The 15,180-nt window shown below is 44.0% G+C and overlaps 1 protein-coding gene across 1 annotated transcript in view; it reads left to right on the forward strand.

The window, feature by feature from the left end:
• Window positions 1-3,720: 3,720 nt before the first annotated feature.
• SOX6 (SRY-box transcription factor 6) overlaps window positions 3,721-15,180 on the forward strand; it is a 381,585-nt gene continuing 370,125 nt past the window's right edge. The window contains exon 1 of the mRNA XM_086614165.1: window positions 3,721-3,758. The gene's annotated coding sequence lies outside the window, so the exon portion shown is untranslated. The remainder of the gene's footprint in view (window positions 3,759-15,180) is intronic.

The raw sequence follows: 15,180 nt of genomic DNA on the forward strand, positions 1-15,180 counted from the left end.
TAAGGTGGAATTTCTTGCCCTTTGAATCAAAACTTCTCAGGCTGTTCCACCAACTCTACAGGAGCCGTAGGTTTGCTCACCTTGTTAAAGATGCTGTATGTAAAACTTAACACACAGACGGGTTGCTTCGCTTGTTGAACATTGCTTCACTTTAACGTATTTTATGAGAGAGACGGCGCAAAACGCGATGACAGCTGCGAGCAGGTAAGTGCCCCGACGTGAACCGAGCGCCTCCGATCCCTTCCCTCTGCGAAGACCCACAGCAATTCAGCATCCCTCCTCAACATCTGCCTGCGCTGCCTGCTCTGGATGGTTTTAGCCTTAATGAAGCAAAAGCAAGGGAAGTAATTTAAAACGCGGGCTCTAAACGTGTGGTAACGCTAAAAGTAAAAGCGTTTTCTTGTTTCTCGGCACGTGTATACGTACCTACACGGCGGGTGTTCCCTTATGCAAACAAAGAAGGAACCACAATTATTCCTGTGCAGCGCACATACACACACATTTGCATACAATGCCCAAGGAGCCCTCTTGTTCCACCGCGGAGAAGTTGTAGCTCTCTGGCACGGCGCGTAACATCTGTAACTTAATTGATCACACAGGGGAAGCAACAAGCTGCAGAGTGTTACTCGCGCTCCGCCCGGGAGCGGGGACGCATCCCTGCGGTGTCCTGCCCCAGCCCAGTGGCATTCTCTGCACAGGATTTTCGGGAGTGCAGCATCTCGCTCCCCCGATTTGGGGCTAGGTGGGCGGTTAGATTTATCTGATGCTTTAATTATCTCTTGTCCCATTACCGCCTCGTACTTAATGAGGAGGACGCTACGTTTGAGGAGTGGGTTTGTTGTTGTGTTTGGTGGTTTGGGTGTTGGGTTTTTTTTTTTTTTTTCCCTCCCCCTGTTTGTTTCTTGAAAGAAAATAACTTGCAATAGCAAATTGATGGAGTTGCTAACTCGGGCAGGATAGTTCGTCCTTGTATTCTGATTCCATCTCTTTTCTTACAGAGCTCATTTTAGCGCGCCGAAGCTACTAGTTAGGCAAAAAGTCAAGGTGTTTCCTTTACTTGCAGCAGGTTTAAATGTGTTACAAGGAAAGTGTTAGTGACCAATCACGAGAATTCTCGTAATTAAAGATTAAAAAGGACATAGCAATATCTGGAAGCTATTTCCTGCCGTTAAATCCATAGCCCGGACAACTGCAGCAAGGTGAATACTTTGAATTAGCTGAACGCAGGTGAATACGAACTCAGTATTTACAATCTTACAATTTACCCCGTCTCCGAATTTCATGTTTTTGGTATCTTTTATTAAAATTGAAAGAATGCATGGAAATTAGCTACTATGCCCTCAGCCAGCTAATTTGATGATAAAGCTTTACTAGATGATTTTCAAGTTCTATTTCAAGGTGTTTGCTGCTTGCCGAATAGGACTTGATGGCTCCTTTTATTGTAGTGGAAGTGCCAAAAATACTGTATAAAATAGATCCGCAATTCCAAGAGGTTCTGATTTAAAACTCATTTTCCCTTGGACTCGACTCGAGAGGGACGATGGTACCTCGGATAGCAAGGGGAGAGGATGCAATGTGCACGACTCTGGGAGTGTGTGGAGTTTTACAGCTTGTTAACAAAATGAACTGGAGCCAGATCAGACCAGTCCCGTGCCATCACGGTAACGCTCCATTTTCACCACGTCCTTATGAAGCAAGGTTCATTCGCGGTGGGGCTGAGTACACTTCTGGGTCTAACCTAGTCCGCAAATTTCTACTTGAGAGAGGAGGAAGGCGAAATCAGGCTTTCTCCTCGTCTTTCTGGCCTCTGTAAGTTATGAAGCTATTTTAAAATTAAAAAGTTTCTCTGTTACTAACTGTTCCAGGCGCCTTCTGGAAAATGGGGAGAAAGTGCCAAAAATACAGAGATGAATCAACAACTTCTCTCTCTCTCTCTCTCTCTCTCTCATTTTGTGGGCTTGAGGTTGCTTTCCGGACTCCCATCTTAACAACAGTTTAGCCTAGGTGTGAATAATATCAAAAGAGGGAGACGTTAGCTCCGCAGCGCTGTTTGCCCACCTGATCTGCGGGCCCCTGACAGTCTGAAAGACTCTTTTATGTTTACCTTTGGAATGTAAAAATACAGCAGAGAGAGACTTTCTTGGCTTTGCAGTACTCTGTGCCACTGGTTGATTTTTTCTCCTCAGCTCTTCATAGTTTTCCCTTCTTTCTCCCAGATTTCTCCCCCCAATTAGCACTTCGAAGGGAGCGTGAGTTCCTAAATTGGTATTCAAGCTGATATTCACGTCCCTATCTGTTGCCTTTTGGTAGGCAGAGAGAGAGATATTTATATATTGCCGCTGCTAAAATCTCTCGTCGTCGCCACGAGAATCCCAACTTCAGCTCCAGTCCGTCCTAAATCAGTTGTTCTCCTCCGGCCATACCTGTCTTTCCCTTTTAACCGTGCTCACGTTTTACCTTTCTGTAGAACGTATCACTAAATAGTTTGTGGACTCCGAGTGTCTTCTCCTTCCTCCTCTCCCCTTCCCCTCCCCTGGGTCCCTGTAGCTGCACTCCCATCTCTGGTGTAATTTATACTTTACATTTCTTCTGTTTTTTACCCCGACCGGGCTGTGGGATCGGGCTCCTCAGAGCCCCATTTATCAACTGTCAGTAAGCGCTTGCTGAGTGCTTTCCTCCTCGTCCCCGTTTCCCCCCCAATCCTTCCCATGTCCTGCAGATCGTCTGTCTCCCGCTTTTTTTTTTTTTCTCCTTTTTCTTCTTCTTTTTTTTTTTTTTTTAATTTGCGAGCAGGAGCCGGCAGGACTTTTTCGGCGTGTGCCTCCCCACGCAATCCCCGGGAAGCGCCGTGCCGGGCGGGGGAGGGCCGGCGATGTAACACGCCGCTCCCCCCGCGCAGCCCCGGCCCCGCGAACCGGCTCTCCCGGGACCCCCCCCCCCGCGCTCCCCCTCCTCCTTTTCCGGCCCCCGCCCGCCCTCTCTCCCCTCCCCGCCCTCGCACCCCCTCCCCGGTAACTTTCTAGTACCTTTCCTCACCACTCCGGGCAATCAGTGGTCATTAGAGGAGAGAGGTTTAAGGTTTCATTTGTCTAATAGCAATGTGAGTGGTGATAGCTTCTCGGGGATGCGGCTGGCAGCCCGGGGTGATTTCACTTTCTGTTTTGTGCTCACTTTCTCCGCAGTTGTTGCTTTCCCTGCTCGCTCGCTCTCCGTCTCCCTCTCTCTCTTCCCCTCTCCCTCTCCCTCCCTCTCTCTCTCTGTGTTGTCTCATCTTGCCTGTGCTGCCTGGGCGGGGGAGCCCTGCCTCCTTTTGCCTTCCTCAGATCAATGCCCTGGCCACTCACTTTCTGATGTTGCACGACGGGAAATGCTTTGAATACTTACGACATGGCCGCTCACATTGATTGCCAAGATTGACAGCAGTAACCATCGCCTTCACTTGTTTCAGGAGGAAAAAAAAATAATAATAATGAACCTGATTGTAACCAAATCTCCAGGCAACCCATCCGCAAACTTCTAACGATCGGGATCCTGCACATCCATGGCCCGGAGAAACACCAGCAGACTCTAGTTCCTTTATTTTATTTTATTTTATTTTACCGAATTACCACCCATTTATTCCTCTTTCTCTCTCCCGTTTCACCTCCTTCCCTCTTTTTTTTTTTTTTTTTTTTTAATGAAAATTACCGAAGCGCGTTGCAAAAAAAAAAAAAAAGGAGACTCTCCCAGTGCTTTGTGCCACACTGGATCCCGAGGAGGTAACCAGGAAAAAAAAGCCCTATTGTGTTGTATACCTGTTGTTTGCTGTGGTGTGTAGTGCTGCGTGGCTTGGTGGTGGCGGTGGTGGTTTAATGGGTTTTCGCTGGATTTATGTCGCTTTGCAGGAGAATCCGGTTCCCCCTGCGCTGTCTTTAATGGGTTGTTAGTTGCAATTGAGTGAAGCAGCAGCGTCCGGAGGTAGATCTGTTGTTTGGCTTTTAACGTGGCTGAATTCACCCCTTCCCCCCGCCTCCCCCTGCACGATTATTTACTTTTATACCACGAGGCTGGTGGTGTGTTGTTTCGGTTTGTTGTGGTTTTGTTTGTGTTGTTTTTTTTTTTTTTTTTCCCTTTTCTTTAGGGAAAAGTAGTTATAGTCTCGTCCCCGTGCGAGTTTCCGGGGCTGTTTGAATCCCGAGGTTTCCGAGACGTTAAGGGACCCCGGTACCTTAAAATCACAACACTTTCTCATCCTTCCCGAGTAGAGTTTATTTTAAAATGTAGTGACAGATCAGCGTTGTATTTTAAGATCACCCACGGCAGGCGAACACATGGTGCTGGGAAGATATTGTACGTAAGGAACTAACACGAGAGGGAGAAAGAGAGAGAGAGAGGGAGGGAAAATAAAATCCGAAATAAATCTTTGAGAGCAGGGCGCTGCTGTCATTGCTCCCAAGTGCCGGCGCGGGGTTCTCTTCACGGGTGACCCCGAAAGACTCGGGATGGAGAAAGGCGAGGGGAGTTTAGCGGTGCTTTTAAATTCTCCGTGAAGTTTGAGGTGGGTTAAGTGCTTTGAAGTTGGCCACGAACGAGTGCTGTCCGCGGCGCCCGGAGCTGTGCAAAGCTGCTGGCGCGGAGGCGGCAATGTCGGTTGTCGCCACACCGGGGCACTATCCCGAGGATTTCCCGTGGCGGCTCCTTATCTCTCCGAGCAGAGGGTTTGGATAAAGTTATACTGAAAACTTTAAAATTGATATCGCACCCTAATTTGTGATACACAAGGAGGGGGGAAGAAAGCAGTCCATCATCAGAGAGCTCTGCTTACACCCGGGGAAGGGGAGATGTGTGCCGCTTTGTGGCAACGTTCGACTTGGGATTTCTTGCTGCCTTAGCTCTTTGCCGGAGGTCATGCAAATCGACCTTAAAAGAATGCATAAGCCATAAATTAAAATAAACCCTTAGCCAGAGGCTGATCCATAAGTAGACAATACCTAACCTGGACAAAACGGCTTCCTTTGCGAGCTGAAAAAAAGAATAGTGCCTAAACTCAATGCAAAGTAAGTTTTCAGGAAGTATTTCACTTACTACTATTATTGTTATTATTATTAAAAGAAAATAGTGGCAGTTGCAACAAGCTAGCGCAGCTGTTTACAGACGGTGCTGTAGGATACGAGTAAGGCAAGGTGTGTCTGGTGGAAAGAGCTTGTTCTTTTCCTGGCTTTCACTACCTTCCAAGCTGGTGGTTTTTTGGGGGTGTTTTTTTTTTTTTTTTTTTTTTTTTTTTTTATTGGGGATAAGAAGCCTCTTTAGCCATCTAAGCAATTTAAATGTTTTATCTCGGATAACGCTGAAGAGTTTAGGAACAAATCTGGGTTGCCTGCAACTGTCACATGCGCGCACACAAGCTGTGTCTGTATATAATAGTCTCGGGGCTTGTTTTTTTTTCCCGCAGTTTTTGACAATTGTTCCATTCATGATCCTGAAAGGAATCATCAGTGGGAGCTAATGAGTGTGCCTCTGCGGCTTGCCCTGCTCCGGGGAGGAGCGGGCACCGGCGCTGCCGCCGAGCCCGCTCGTGTAACGCGTGTACCGGCGGCGGGGTGGCCCCGGCGTGAGCGCGGCCGCGTGTAGATACGTGAGGGAGAACGTATAGGCGTGATGTGAGCAGGTACTTCCACGCGTGCATTAATAACCGAGCTGCCGGAGAGTTGCTCCTCTGCCGAGGGAGCCTCCCAGCTCCCCTTCCGAGTTGTGTGGAGCAGCGCCGAGCAGTTAACCCGCTTTGCGGCAGGGGCTGTGTGCTTAGGCAGAGCAGGGCCTGGAGGTCAATCAGAGGCGCTGATCATATCGATTTGATTGCTGTCTTTGCTTTCTGCGAACAACCGTTTCACCCTGCTGCTTGGTGGCTTGTGTTTGGGGGGGGGGGGGGGGGCGGTTTGTGATTTTTTTTTTTTTTTTTTCCCCCAAAGGACGAGAAGGAGTGAAAGTGGCAACGTGAAAAGACAATTCGTGTTGTGTCTGAGTGGCGGGGGGGTTGGGGGAGGGCTGCAGGGAAAGTCAGCCTGGTGGGAGCCTGGGGACGACAGATTAGTTCTGTCCTAGGGGTGTTTCCCAAAAACATAGACGGTGAAACTTTCTGTGATAAAGTAATATATCTTCGCCTGCTGTTTGTAGATAAGGTATATGTTTATTAAGCTAATTTAAATAGCCTTCGGCACACAAGAGGCACTTTGCTCCTACTGTTTTGTTGGGTTTTTTTTACCCTCATTTTAACGTTTTTGGTATTTCCATCTTCAGTGCTGGTCGCGAGGGCAGAAGAACAGTTTCATCCAGTCCCCAAACAGGGTTTGAAGTCCAAATATTAACGAATTTCCCTTTCTGCATTCGTGTAATGGAGCAATTTTGAAACCTGTTTTGAGACTTCGACTTGACTTGACTTGTTTTGTTGACGTGCTTGTGCCCACTCATTTAATTAAGCCATTATACCATAAAGTAAATAGTAAGCATGAATGTGAGATATGTGCATGTAGTCTGCCATTACATACAAATATTTCCCTGGAAAAGACGCCTTGAAAAACTTTTTTTCAGCACACAACGATTCTTTGGCAAGATCTCATTGCAGGTTTTTGTTTTGAGCCAGGATATTTTGCGTGTTTCTGTGTTCGCGATGTTATACGCACACTACAGTCAGAATATAAATAGCAAGTGTACCTAGCAGCTCATTCTAGTAAAACTAAGAAATAATCTATTTATAGTGAGTACATTTAAAAGAAAATAATGAGGTCATTTGGAGTATGCTGCAGTTTGAAGTAGCTCGACACCTGGCAGAAACTACATACGCGTTTTCTTCAGTCTCTGCGCTATCCATAACTTTTCCTTATAATACATTCTTGTGTTAAGTGAGAAAGGCTGTTTGTAAAACAATCCCCTGGCTGGTTCCAGTGTTGGGTGAAGCTGATCCTGTAATGGCATTTTGTTTTGAACAGTTGCTGTAGTTGAAGTTCCCTCATAAGGTAAGGTGGCACTGGGTCTGAAAGGAGGTCCAAATGCCACATTTATAATTAGACTGCCAATTCAGCACATTGTATCTATTGCTATACAGGGATATACTGCTGTGTCTGGTCTCTCAATAGACTGTATTCAGAATTAGCCAATTCAACTGCCTAAACTTTGGAGTCAAATTTAGAATAGGCAATGAGAGAAGGAAAGAAAGAAAACAATAATGCTTTCTTTTTTTCCTCAGCTAGCTATTAAAAGCCAAAGAATATACGGAAACCAACCCAGGCACTGCACTTGGAGCCAACGCGCCAAGCGCAGCCTGGCCAGCCTCGCCTGCAAACCCGTTTCGAAGCGCCCTTCTCCGGGGGGAGGGGAAGGTGAGCCCCGGGCATCGCTCCGAGCGCCGCTCCCCGGGCCGCTTCCCCGGCCGCCGCCGGACTCCCGCGGCCGCGGGGGGTGGCGGGGCCCGGGGCCCAGCGGCGGCCCCGGCAGCGCGGCGGGGCCGGGGCCGCGGGGCGCTCGGGGGGCCCCGGGCAGCCCCGCCGCAGCGCCCCGGCCCCCGGAGCCCCCGCGCCGCGCCGCCGGCGGCGGTTCCCTCCGCGGGCCGGGGGCTGGACCTCCGCGCCCCGCCGGGCCGGGCCGGGCCGCCGGTCGGACCCGTGGCGGGCGGGGACAGCCGCAGCCCCGCGGGGAAGGAGCAGCCGCCGCCGGGGACCCCGCGCCTCCCGGGGTCGCCGGGCCGCGAGCTCCGGCTGCTGGCGTCCCCCCGCGTTGTCCCGGATTTACGGTTCCCGGGTCCTTTTCTCTCGTGTCATACTTTTTGTTTCCCTCACGCTGGTTTCTCCGGCCTCCTCCCTTAGAACTTTAATTCATTCAGCGATGGGAATGTCAGAGGCCCTGTGGTCTGCAGTCTCGCATCCTCTGCTAAATGCATTATTTTCTCTCTTGCAGTTCCGGACTCTGTCTCAGTACCGCTGGGAGACTTAGCTGGGCTGCTCCAAAGCTCACTTGGTTCCCTTCTCTGCTAGATCGCAGGGTGCAAACTAGTGCCATGTGTGTAACGCGTAGCATACAGGGAGCGAGACAGATGGCTGTCTCCCGACACGTTACTGAGCCTCTGCTGAACTTACGTAACTCTGCTTCGTTTTTCCCTTCTGAACGTTTACACACTGGTGAAAGCGAGAAGAGAAACAAAGTGGAGCCCATCCTTCACAGAACCACTAATGCTTGACTTGTAGCAAATAATAACTGATGTCCAAAGTTAGTTGCCTTCACTTGTCAATTTAATTTTGTTCACAAGTGGGAACTGCCAGTGCTTGTTCCCTAGCCAGTGTTTTTTAATATGTGGCCAACAATTGTTAGTGGTCACTACCAGCTGAACTTCCTTTACTCAACGGGGGAAAAAAAAAATCCTTTTTGACATTTTTTTTTCATCTTTGGTCATATTTTTAGTCAAAAGTATCCGTATATGTATGCAGTTCTGAGAGGCCTTGGAATATCTTGTGGCAATAAAGGCCAGAGCTTTGCATGATGATAGCATAAACCAAATACATTTTTTCTCAGTGGGCATTGGAAAGTTTCTTTAGTCATGACCTTATGTCTGCTAAACACAGTAATCACCTTGGGAGATATCACTTCAGGAAGCGCATCCATTAATCTTTTACAGTTGGTTTGATTTCCCTCTTAAAAGTGTATAGATCACACTTAAAAGGCTTCTGTCAATTTATTTATTTATTTTGCGGGACAAAAATTACTTAGGAAAGAGAAGCCCTGATGCACTTTTCTTTATACCCCACACAATGGGGAGATGTATATTTCTTTTTCCATAGTGTGACTTTAAAGATCAGGGGGCTGGTTTGGCAGAGGTTGTGTGTAATGACTAACGTTTTAAAAGTTATGTAAATAAGGGTGTTTGTGTATATATAAGCTATGTCAACTAAAGTGATACAACGACATATTTTTAAAACATTTCAGTTAATATAGTAAATCACAGAGACAGAGCTTTGAAACGTTTCTGCATGATGTCAGAACCTGTGAGAGAAGTACTGCTTTATGATGTCTTCGGTAGTTCACATATAGCTTATTCGTCAAGTAGCAGCAAAACACAACAGTGCACGTTTCAAGTTTGTGCCTTAGTAACCCGATTTCTGGTAATCTCTTTTGGTGTCTTTTTGTGTAATTTTTATTTACACCATTTTTTTTTTTCCCCTTAGTTAGAACAGCAAGAATAGGAACTTCAGGGAATTTGTAACCAAAACACATAAACTGAATTTACTTTCACTTATATAGCTCATAAGCTATTCAGAATTTTTCAGACACACGATTCTCCTGCAGTATTTATTGATGTATCATTACAGGCCATGATGTGATATTATCAAAACAACAAAATACGTTAAAATCCTGTCATTAGTAAGAGTGGGTACCGCGCTGGTGTGATGCCTGTGTGAAATACGGGTTTGTTTATTTAGATGTAGTTCTACGCAGAATGGAGAGATCTGATAGACGTATTTGCTGGAAAGCAGCCGATTTCTACAGTGATAAAACTGGATAATTACATGTTCCCAAAGCCTTTTCAGCACAGAAGTAGGTGTTCTTTTAAAACATTATTCTGTGGCAACAACAAATATTTGTGACATCACTGTAAGAGGTTTCCTGCCAATTTTTAGTTTGCTGTCTTTGAGAAAGTCTAGAGTTCTTTGGCACTGGTGAAACTGCTACACATACCCATCGTATATTCAAGTATTCAGTGAAGTTTTAAATAATTCTCTTTCAATTAGTACAACAGGAACCTGAAAAATGGATTTTCTCTTAAAGAAACAAGAATCAGTACATAGACATTTCTTTCCTTCTCTTGTATATTTTAGAATACTCGTATCGGTTTTACGTTTACTGTTTTGTCTCCTTAAATTAAGAAGAAAGAAAACAGTATCCCAAGTTTGAAAATCATTGCTTGGAAATTAGTTTAATCAAATATTTCTTGAGCTTTGTGAATTGGAAAAAGTACTATAAAATTAGATATATTGGTAAACTAGGTCAATCAGAGTCATTCATTCATGGTGGAGAATAAATACCTATCAGTTGATGTTTTTTTGAAGTCAGGCAAAACATTCCATCAAGTTAATGTGTTTAAGGGTATCATATCAGGCACAGACAGGTACTAGAAGTGATACAAAACAGATAACCTGCAACAAAATGATTTACAGATGGGTCATTATCTTCTATAGAGAGGTTACACAGATCGTATTCTTTATAAAAACAGAGTGTAATTCTATAGAGCTAGGAGAATTATCTAAATAGGTCTGGATATTTAATGTTTTTTCCAAGTAACGTAGAATTTGTCAAAGCAAAATTTTTTTAGCCTTCTTACAGGCAGCATATTAATGTAAGATATAGAAAAGTACTAGGTTTGCATTTTAAGTGTTCTTTATGTTTATTTTAACAATTTGATAAAGTAAAGCTTGGGAAACATTTTGATTCTTGCCATGTGAAATTTGTAGTGCCTACCTTTAAAATATGCACAAAAATGTTATGTACAAATTAAAAAAAAAACAGACGGAAAGTTTGATGCTACTGATTTATTCGATTTCAGAGCCTATTTCATACAGCAAGCACCTAAGTTGCATCTTTTCTATCGGTGGTAAGACAGGATGTCATTTAAATACTTTTTCTTTCTTCTTGAGCTAGACAGAAAGGTGTAACAGTCAATTGTTTCTCCAGTCACTGGTAGACTGACATAAGGCAACAGGAAACTCTGAAACCTCAGAGGTGCAATATTGATTTGATTCCTAACTGCAGATCCTTCATATCATTGCTCCAAATATCTAACTTTACACCAATATTACCCATTCTTTTTATAGTGACACCATGCTTAGTAAAAAACTTCTAAGCACTGAGGTCAGGTGTTGAGATTGGATTCTAGTTTATTTTTTATGAATCAGATAAAGATTTCTGTGCATGAGACCGTATGTGAAGATGAGAGAACAAGAACATTTCCATATCAAAGGCAATATATCTGAGGCTGCATAGTAATTAAAATGCAGTGGTTTGGACTCTGTGCACTAGCACTTACGCGGAGCGTTGTTGGGACCTTGTGCAGCATGCAGGCGGTTGTCTCTTGCATACTTCTAGAAATATACTTATAATTTTGTACAAACATTTATGCCAGTCCACACTTTTCTGTGGATAATTTGTATTTCATCCAAACCATTCAAAGTAGAAGTTATTTTTTGAGCAACCCCCTCATTATGGCTTTTGTGCATCAACTATTTTTATTCTGGTTGTTTGTATTTCCTCTTACCAGAATGATGGCTTGTTTATAGTCGTATTTTTTTGTGTGTTTCTCTAAGACCCCTTCCATATACCACTGAAATTTTACTACTTGCTTGAAATATCTTGTATTAGAAACAAAAATGCTAATATCTTTCCAGATTCATTGAAGATGGTGTGATTTCTTACATAGCATACTTTATGGCAAATTAAATGCGTGTGCTGAAACATAATCTTTTTAATGAAACAATATGTATTTACTAATTCCAGCTAACTGTTACACAACATAAGGAGAATTAATACATTACTCCAAGGAACTGCCGACGTGGGAAAATTGACATAAAATACTGCAGAGTGCTCCGTATCTGGATACTCTTTTCTGGAATAAATGTGACTTTCATTCCTGAGTAGATCACCCTGGTGAGGAGCTGTTCCGGAAGGGCTGCTGTTGAATTGTTTACTTCACGAACTGTATTGGTCGATGTCCCAGTGTGGAGGAGGGAGTGAGCACTGCAAATTTCCTCACTACTCATAGATTCTCCTACAAAGGCTCTGTCCATTAGTGCTCCGAAACCATTGAGGTGAAGCTTTTAGGAAGTCTTCATATCTAAACAGATGTTTGTACTGTGAAAGTATTGTATTATGCCAGTGTCTCAATCTCACTTCGTTTTGTCTAGTTTTAGATAACAATTAGTGTATGACTAGGTGAGTACTTTGAGCTAGAATATCACGCTTTCAGAGATTGTTCTGCACGCTTTTTACATCTGTATTATTGTTGTGGATGGACTTGTTAAACTGAGTTCCTGACCATTTGTGGTTAGTAAAAACCCGTGGTATTTTTGCACAAGTAGGGGGGTTAACCTCAATGTCCTGGCCTAATTCCAGCTAAGATAGGATGTAGTTGCCCATCGACATTCTTCTTATAGTTTTAACTGGCTCAGTTAATCCTCGCTTCCTTTCCGCAGTGCGGTAGAGTGGCGTGCTAAGGACATTTGCAGTGTTTTACCTCAGAAGTACCGAATCCAGCTATTGAAGTAATAGGTGGAACTAGATAACGAATCACGTTTGGGGAGCTTTCTGGATAAGAGGGGTGCCATATGCCTGACTGGCTTACTATTATTAGAATGAACTTTTTGAAGGATTTAGTATATATGGTATTTGAATGTTGAGCTATTTCAGAGGAATATTTTGATATAATTTTGATATTTGACAGATTCTCAGCTGGCATAAACCACCGTAACTCCATTTACTTAAGTGGAAGTGTGCCATTTTACTCTAGCCACAGTGCATTCCTTAGGACATGACGCAGTTCCTTCTGGATTCAATGGAAAGACCTTTCTGTGACTGTGCTGGGAAGGGGGTTGCATGTGAAGGCCCTGTTTGCATTGGATTCAGTGTAGAATAAAACTTTGTTTCAGCTTATGGCTTTAGGTTGACGTTAACAGGAATTCATTTCATGTAAACTACGTATTAGATCAACTGTCTCTCGATATCTAATCATCCACTGAGTCTTCTAGTATAGTGTACGCAGTGTGTGGGGATTCTGACTGTTGACTTCCTGTAACTGTGGAGCTTGTGGCTGTGTTTCTTTTTTTTTTTTTCTTTTCCTCAGCCACACCTGATCTACTAAAGGCAGATTATCTTCCTGCAGATCCTTTCGTATTTTGCTTTTGCTAAGGGATTCTTGTATGCCACTACAGTAAGAATATTTAACCTTTACTGCAAGTATATGTTGATGTGCACATGAAAATTTTTCATGTACATGAGTGGACATGTTTCAACATAATTTTAGTAGTATTTTTGTAATGGTAGTGCCTACGATTGAGATTTTGTGTTCACCTCTGGTCTACATGCATAGGTTCTTACATTCTGCTATCTATATCTATTCTCATTGCTTGCCCAAAAAGTCAAAGACGAATTCTAGGAAAACCCTTTCATACTTTCAGGTTGCCTTCTAAGGCTCAGTTCCCATTATACTGCCTGTACTTTCCACATAGATATTATGATACCTGTGGTATTTCTCTTTGAAAGCAACAATGGAATCTTTTCATTTATTTCAAAACAAGTTAGGCATAATCAGCTTTTCATGTTGATTTCATGAGTTAGAAGGTAGCTAACTGGTGTTGGGATGGGATGATGGCTACACAGGCTGTGAAGATCACATTTACAGAAGTGTAGTGAGATGAAAAAATGTGAAACAAAAGAGATCAAGAAAGAAAGGTAATACCACCTAATGTTCTAGAAAAAGGAGTCAGGTAAAACATTCTCATTTCTGCTGAGCAGTACTACAACAGATCTTTTGTACTCTTTTTAGTGGTGTTATTTATGTATTTTGGTCTCTCTTAGAATAACCCAAGTTACCAATCTGTCAGCATACCTACCAGAGAAAAAAGAAACGTTCCTATGCTAGCAAATCTGCCTAGATTTAAAGTACTGAGTGGACAGTCACTTTGCTGCCTTAAGGTGGAAGAATGTGCTAATATTGGCGATTCTGGCATGTGGCTACTTTGGACCTGGAAAGCAGACGCTATTAGCCTTCTTCAAAGCTACATTGTTGCTGCAGGTAAATAAATCACAGGCTCTCTTTATTCTTCAAGAATTACACAGGTCGGGGATACGTTAGCTTATGCGTTATTGTGCCTTCGGGCTTCTGCACCACGTGCATGGTACTCCTGAGGGGTGGCAAGTTTCAGGTAGCCCTCACTAGGTGTGAAAATCTCTCTAACTTCCCACCCTTTGCTGCCTCTGTATGTGAGCTCACTTAGACATGGTGGAGTCAGCTCAGGTGTGTCTCTGTGCTCACCCATAATGCTCAACGAAGACTTCAAGACTTCAAGGGACCACGTCTACAAAGTGTTCAAGCAGTTAAGGTGGCCCTTTGTTCCCTGCTTGGCAGATAGTCCCTCAGCCTTTGGTGAAAGCCAAAGAAGTTTTCTTTTCTTTCCTTGCTTGTGTACACAGCCTTTCCTTGTGATTCCATTTTTCCCTTCTGCCAGTGAAAACTCTCTTCATTATTCTGGAGAAGAGGAGGCTCCGGGGTGACCTTATAGCGGTCTTCCAGTACCTCAAGGGGGCCTACAAGAAAGATGGGGAGAGGCTGTTCAGGAGGGCCAGTTGTGATAGGACAAGGGGTAATGGTTTTAAAATAGAGGGAGGTAGATTCAGGTTGGATATTAGGAAAAAATTTTTTACCATGAGAGTTGTAGAACGCTGGAACAGGTTGCCCAGAGAGGTGGTGGATGCTCCATCCGTGGAGACGTTCAAGGCCAGGTTGGATGAGGCCCTGAGCAACCTGATCTAGTTGGAGATATCCCTGTTCCTTGCAGGGGGGTTGGACTAGATGACCTTTGAAGGTCCCTTCCAGCCCTAACGATTCTATGATTCTATGATTTTAATCTTCACCATGGCCTCTAAACAAGAATGATTCAATCTGTAATGTTTGTTTTAAGAATATAACAAAGACTCTAATTAGTGATGGTAATGGAGATACACGGGTGTGTATTTTAGTGCAGATGTACTGCCATGCATTTTATGGGATGAAAGGGTGTGTCCACTAACAGCTGATTTGCAAACATCATTGCACAACACTGATGGAATGGGATCAAATTACAGACCCAAAGTCAAGACGATGGTGTAAAAGTGAAAGGCTTTGAATGCAGTGAGTGTTATATATAGTCTTTTCAGGGAAAGAGGAAATGTGGACAGGAGAGAGAAAGGTAGTTAGGGGACCTAAAGACTAATTACTGAGGATTAGCTGGAGTTTCTGATTTATGAAGTCCTCCCTTGGACAGGCTGAATTCAATTTTTCATGATGTGAGTATATTGTATAACATGACCAAAAGCAAAAGGAACAGGAGGAAATTGTTTTGCTGAATCGTATGTAAGGGTGGTTTCTTATAAAAGTGCAAACTTCAAGGCAGCATAAGCTGTCGTTGA

Source organism: Tauraco erythrolophus, chromosome 6, assembly GCF_009769465.1.
Source record: "Tauraco erythrolophus isolate bTauEry1 chromosome 6, bTauEry1.pri, whole genome shotgun sequence".
Lineage (NCBI taxonomy): Eukaryota > Metazoa > Chordata > Aves > Musophagiformes > Musophagidae > Tauraco > Tauraco erythrolophus.